Source organism: Engraulis encrasicolus, chromosome 20 (assembly GCF_034702125.1).
Source record: "Engraulis encrasicolus isolate BLACKSEA-1 chromosome 20, IST_EnEncr_1.0, whole genome shotgun sequence".
Taxonomy (NCBI): domain Eukaryota; kingdom Metazoa; phylum Chordata; class Actinopteri; order Clupeiformes; family Engraulidae; genus Engraulis; species Engraulis encrasicolus.
In genome coordinates, this window is record NC_085876.1 from 45,916,149 (window position 1) to 45,923,648 (window position 7,500).

Genomic DNA, 7,500 nt, shown 5'->3' on the forward strand with positions numbered 1-7,500 from the left:
GGTTAATTATTTATTAAGTCTTTATAATGCTTTTTTGCATCCCTTATTCTAAAGTGTTACCAAGCCATTTTGGTTTGGCCCTAGGCGAAATATAAACATGGGGCCCTCAAAAAGGCATTGTATAGAGATCTACAATTCTGTGTTGTGATTGCTAGGGTTTTATCCCATATATGGGTAGATGACAGTTAGGCAGACAAAAAAAAAAAAACGTTTTTTTTTTTTTTTACAAAGCATTGGTTATGAGGGGAAGAAAACATATTGTAAAATAGTGCAGCAGGGAATCTTTCAAAAAAAACCCCAATTGTGGTCACAATGTTGGTCTAATTCATGATATTATTTACGTGATAAAGCAATTTGCTGAAAATAATGTCCTTTGGGTGTGACATTAAGAAAATAAATTAAATTTAAGAAATGTAGAAAGAAATTGTTTGATGGAGTTTTTTATGACATTGTTACACTCTGCATATTGGTATTGAATGTCTTAATTTACGAGCCTGCGACAGCAAAATTTACACGTCACGCCATCTACCCAGTATACATGTACTGTATATCTTCTTTACAGAAGTGACAAGTTACGATCAAAAGCCTCTTTTTATGTGTGGTGTTTGGTTGACAGTTGGGCAGGTCACAAGTTACAACAGCACCCAAATCAATAAGTCCTCGTGGGGATATTTGCCTAAAAACACACAGACAAGCGGCGTAGACTGGGGGAGAAGAAATAGGAACCTAGCCTTTGGCTCTTTGAATTCAAGGGGCCCCCTCATAACTAACAACGCAAAGCTGGTCTCACCAGTGGACACTAACCCTCGTGGGCCCCTATTTTCAGAAAAATGTTAAAAAAAAAAAAAATTCTGAACAAACAAAGGGGCCCACAAGAGTGCAGAGCCCACTGGGAAACTGCCCGCTAGCCAGATGGGCAGTCAGCCCTACCTCACAACAGATTACAGCTCAGAATCAGCCGTTTTGTGGGCTAATGCCTAAACACACACAAACAAGGGAAAATTTATACCCCCACAGCCCCCGCGAGGGCAGGGGGGCCCATTACGAAGAAGGGGGGGGCCCACATGGACCCTGGACTTGAAGACAACGGACCCACCTCTTCATGATATTAGGCCCCCTCTTTTTTGTTCAGGGGTCCATTCTTGGGTTTAGCTTGCAGGGGGGCCGAAGTTCTGCTTCTGAAGAGTACTTGAACATGCAGTATTACTGTCACCTTGCTCTATGCTGTAATGTAATGTTGCTGTGCGGCATTGGGTAGGGTTGAATGTACTGGGTGGGCCCGCAGGGCGCGGATGACGCCATTTTGGGGGCCCCTAGGTGAAATATATAAACATGGGGCCTTGACTGGAAGTAATTCTCTACCGTTTATAGACATTACCCAAGTCTGTTTGTTAGTGACTAGGTGTATGCTTTGTCCCAAACATATTATAATGTAGTATCTTTTTTTACTTAACATAAGTGTACGAGTTAAAGGGATCACGACTTGTGTGTTTTACCGGTTTGGTGTGACAGGTTAGGGGCCCGGCCCTACGGGGACAAGACTTTGGTCGGCCTTTAGGCAATTGCCTAGGCATGCCTAATGGAAAGTCCGCCTTGCTGGGCAGATCACATTCACAGGCGATCCAACCTCAAATCAGACTCTTGTAGGAATTGCCTAAAACTCCACACCATAAAAGCAGGGCGATTGTAAAGGGTATACACCCGCCAGCCCCGCGACGGCTAGGGGGGGGCCCCATACAACGTAGGGGGTAGGGGGGCCCACATGGGCCCTTGACTTGAAGAACCGGGGGGCCCCCCCCCCTTTTTTCCACCATGATACTATGACCCTCTTTTTTTTCGTTCGGGGGCCCCCATTCTTGGGTAGCTTGCAGGGGGCCCCTGGAAGTACTTGGGTGTTCGTCAGTATATTACAAGAACAGACATCAATACTAATCATAATGTGATCCCCACCGTACCCCCCAACTGAGGGGCTTTAGTTCAAACAATGATTAACACACCAGGTCATTTTTTTTTAGGAATTTTTTTATCCCCCTTTTTTTTAAAAGCATATTGAGTCTTCCAGCGGAACAAGGAAACGTTTAAAAAATACCATAACGTGACGTGATGAGAGAGAGGACTTCTTTTTTTTTTTTATTCTCCTCCTAGCACTCTGTTCCCATTGCTAAGGTGTTGGATTTGTAGTGGCCGTGTGGCAGTTCTTATTTCCCAAAAAGGGTTATCCTTTTATGCAATAAAATAACGAGGTTAGTATTCCCCTGGCACGGCCCCATAATAAGTTTGATTTATTTCTACAGGGTGCTAGAGGGTTTGTGTTGTTCTCTTTTTATAGGACCAACCACGGGGGGAAACAAACACCTACGCAAACATTCAAATTCTCAGTACACACACACACACCATACACACGCACGCACACGCACACACACACACACCCACACTCACACACACACAGAAAACACACACACACACACCAGCACCAACACACACACCTGCACACACACACCCACAGTAATAATGAATCATGGCCAGTTACACAACACACACACCACACGCATGCACACACACAAACACACAAACCTCACCATTCCCCCTCCAGCAAAAACGCACGCACACCACACCACACACACACACACACACCACTACAAACCACACACACACCCCCCACCACACACGCCCACATGCAAACCCCACACACACCACATAGTCGAATGAATCATGGTTCATTTACCACACACACACACCAAAACACACACGCCCCACACAACAAACACAACACACCACACACAACAACACACACACCACACACAAACACAACACACACACACAACAACACACACACACACACACACACTAAACTAAAGCCATTCATCATTCACCTCCACTGGCCTGAGTATCAACAGACGGCATTTGTTTCACAAGAAGAGGAAAAAAAGAAAGAACAAAAAAAACACCCCATTCTCTCCCAACCAGTCATGGAAGGGGAAATCAGGCTTTGCTGCAGAACATGAGGGAAAGGCCAGAGCACACACACACCACACACACACACACAGACAACACACACAAGCGCGAGCATCACACACACACAAACCACACACACACACACACGCACACACGCACACAAACCGCACACACAAACACACAACGCCAACACGCACAAAACAAACCGCACGCACACACACACACACAACACAACACCCACCATCAACCGCACGCACACACCACACACACCACACACCACACACACCACAACACACCACACACACACCACACACACACACAGCACACACAACACCACAACACACACACACACACCAAACACACACACACACAGGAACCACACACAAACACCAGGGTACCAGGGTAAGGTCGAGGTTTCTTTGATACAATTGAACGCGGTACTGCTTCAGTTTGTTACTGCTGCAGTCAAGCGCAGGGCTCTAGTCAACAACGGCACCATTATGGATGCAAAATTAGTCGAATATTAATTATGTCATTAGTTGATAGTCTTTATCGATAAAAATTACGATTAATTGCTAAGCGGAGCTTTCCCCGAAAACTCTCAATGTTCTCCCCCCCCGAAAAACAAAAAAAAAAACCTAAATTTAAACATTGTTAAGTAAAAATTGAGAATAAAATTACCAAATTTAAATCAATTCTATTTTCAATTATTTAATACAAAGGTGATTTAAATATTCCCACCCTCTTCACACACACCACTATTCACATGCCCATTTCACCTGGGCCTCTTGTTCAGTTGAATTATTTTCGATATTAAGTTGCGATTAATTGTTTTTAATCGATTAATGAATTGGATCGATTAAGTCGATCAATCGATTAAACCGCTTTGCCATCCCTCAGTCTACCATTATGAAACAGAATTCAAAACACACCGCCACTCTGCTTACTGTTCTACTTGTTTCTCACTTATTCTTCGGGGGACAAAACATGCGTTTCGCATTGGGGGCAAGAACGCTTCACCTGATGTACGCACCGGCCGAAACGCGGTTAGCGCCGAGCAATTAAAAGTAAGAAAAAAAAGAACAGTAAGGCAGTGTGCAGTGTGTTTTTGCAATTTTTGTTGATTGTTCACCTTCTCCTGCCTCACAACCTGCACCAGCTTTGCTGAGGGCTTGTGACTCAAGGCCACTCTTGAACATTGAGTAGTTTGTTTAAAAAATTAAAATTTTTAATTCTGTTCTATTCTGCTTTATGCTATTTTCTTAATCTACAAAGTATTTCTGTTTTTTATTTTAACAACAATAGATACAGTTGGGTAGCTACAGATTTCAAGCCATCTTTTTTTATTAGCCAATTGTTGATTTTTGCACCCAGGTGTTTTGGAATAGTTAAAATCAAACCATGTTGGGGCAATTGCAAATGATTATAATGTAAAAATCAATGAAAACAAAAGAAAAGCAGGACAACTTTCTTGAATGCATTTGACCACACATTGGTCATTTGACCAAATTATCCGGGTTTCTGTCGTGAATAGAAATTGATGGCTATTTTCACACAGAGTGAGAATAGCCATCGTAGCTATTATGTACCCGGGTGTGTGAATCAGCCATTGTTGCTTTTTGCGCCCAGATGTGAATAAGCCATGGTGTTCTTTGCCCCTGGGTGTGATTAGTCATTGCTATTTGAAACACCCTGGTTGTAAATAGCCATTGTTGCTTTTTGCCCCTGGTGTAGGAATAGTCATTGCTATTTGAAACCCCTGGTGTAAATAGCCATTGTTGCTGTTGCCCCCGGATGTGAATTAGCCATTGTTGCTAATAGCCCTTGTTTGTTATTTTCCAACCCGGGTGTGTAAGTTGTCATTGTTGCTATTTGTTACCTGGGTGAGAAAGCTATTGTTGCTATTTTCCGCCAACCCGGGTGTGAATAGCCCCCACAACCCCACATACTTCTTTATTGCAGCCAGGTGTGAATAGAATAGAAATTGTTGCTATTTGCACCCACAGGTTGATGACTGAGCTATTGTGTGCTTATTGCACCCGGATGTTGAATAGACATTTGTTTGTCTATTTGCAGGTCGGGTGATGAATGAAGCCATTGTTGGTAATAGTTTAAAATCATTGCTGCTTATTTGGACCCGGTTGTGAATAGTGAAATCAACTAATGATAATAAATGATAGGATTAAACTAAATTTAAATTAGGCAAACAAAGAAAGCAGGACACCTTTCTTCAAGTGTAAAAGATACTTCGGTTAACACTTTATTTCAGGGATACAGCTATAAAGCACTAACACATGCCAATGTTAATGCCATGCATTAAGTTAGACTTGTATACAGCAGTGTACTAAACAAACGGTAAGGCCTACTAGTGTAACTTACTAAGGGTTTAAATTGGGTAAATAAATCCCTTATTGTGCATGAACAAGACATTTGTGCGAATACATGCCTAACAAATGTTTGATTTGCTTTCTACATGCCTTACAAGTTACTTATACAGGCACATTGATTGTATAAATGTTAAATAGATGTATCCCAATAAATAAAGTGTTACCGATACTTTGTAGAGCAAAGATGTTTGTCTTGAGCGAAGATGTCTGTGTTGAACACCACTGAAGTTTCTTTCCTCCATACATGCACATGGTCAACATACTAACAACTATTTCTTACTGGTGGTTGGTTCAAAAGTGGAATAATAGAAAAGAAGAGTAAATCTGCTCTAAATACTTCAATCGTACTTAAGTGACTAGCACCGCCAAACATGCCGTTTTTCACAAGAAGCTCAGAGAAAGTGTTTAACTTCAGCCTCGGCTATTCAGCCTTTATCAAGGACAAACAAATAAAAAATGCACCACAGATCGACCTTTGCAAAATTACTTTTTTCATAAATGTGTTACATTCCCAAGAGCCATCAGTCATTACTTGAGAACAAAACAAATCTCCCAATGCACAAACACACATACACAGACACACGCACACGCATACACACACAAACACACACACACACACACACACACACACACACACACACACAGACACGCACACGCACGCACGCACGCACACACACACACACACACACGCACACACACACACACAATAATTTATCCAAAAACAACCCTCCTTGACAAAAGTGATTAGCTCATGCCAGATTATGCAGAAATAAAACAGGGCCACATTAAAGCACAAAACATCTTAACCACAACTCCATCAAGACAAAAGACGAAAGACGAAATGTGCAATGAAACCCAAATAGCACAACACAATGGTATAATTTCCAATAAACAGCAAACCACTTGAACAACAAAGACCCTCCATCATCTCAATCAGCTTAAAGGCACTATGCCAGGATTAACTAAATTGAACTGAAGTGAACTGAATTTCAAAGACGAAAAAAGAGGATATTTACGCCGAAATGTCCAATGAGACTTTGCACAGACTCTACCCACAAAAAAATGCTGTATTATTCACACAATAAGATGTTTAACGGTAGGGACACATACACGCAAATTTGCAAACTTTGCCATTCATTCCTATGAGGCAGGCGCAGGCAGGCGCAGGCAAGCGCAGGATTTGCCGCGACGACCTGATGATGGTTGGATTTCGGCTCTCTTCACTTTGCTCGCTTAGCCTCCTATGTGTCCCTACTGTAAAAGTCCATATGGGCGTGCCGCCGTGGCTCTGTAGGCTAAGGCCACGGCCAGGGGGTCCGTTTCTTGAAAGTGTCTTTGCTATCGTCGTTAGCAAAGTCCTTCGTAAGACTCAAGTCTCTCTCGACAGCAACGCTCACCACTAAATCCAAGGGAACGGTAAGACGATCTTAAGACGGTCTAAAGCTGGGTTTACACTGTGCGACTTTTGCCCTGATTTTGCCCCGATTTGGCAATCGCACAACTTTTTGAGATTCGGGCCGATTTCTTGCTCAATCGCAGGTCAATTGTGAGTCTTGCATCGTGCAGTGTACATGGGGTAACAACAAGTGATTTCGCCTCACGATCGTGCAATCTTAGGGTTGCAAGAAAATCAAAACGGTTTGAAATTCTGGTCGTGGCTCGTGCGTAAATCGCACAGTTAAAGCAGTGCTACGAACCGATTTGACACTTCACATGCACAAATTAACAGGGCCGTGCGATTCGCTGTTGAGCACGACCTCATCTCCACCACAGGTGCGCATGTTCCGTCCTCTGCAGACTGGGGAAACATGCCTGTCGCGTCGTATGGTGGAAGCATTTCGCTCGCATCCGACTGTCGGCTCGTGTAGTGTGAGGACGTGAGGACGTGAGTCGTGAGTTGTGAACTTTTAAACAGTGAAATTCCATCGTGCAGTGTGAGCAGAGGCTTAAGACCCACGAGTGAAAATATCGCACAGTGTATGCCCGGCTTAAGACGGTTAGCAACGACAAGAATCGAGAAATGGACCCCAGAAATCCTGTAGCCAGGCTGTGCCCTCCTAGTGAAGCAACACTTTCTGGTCAAGAGCAACGGAAGCACTTTCTGAGCTCCCTAAAATACGGGAACACCTCTCACTTTGCCGGTAAGCAAACAACCATA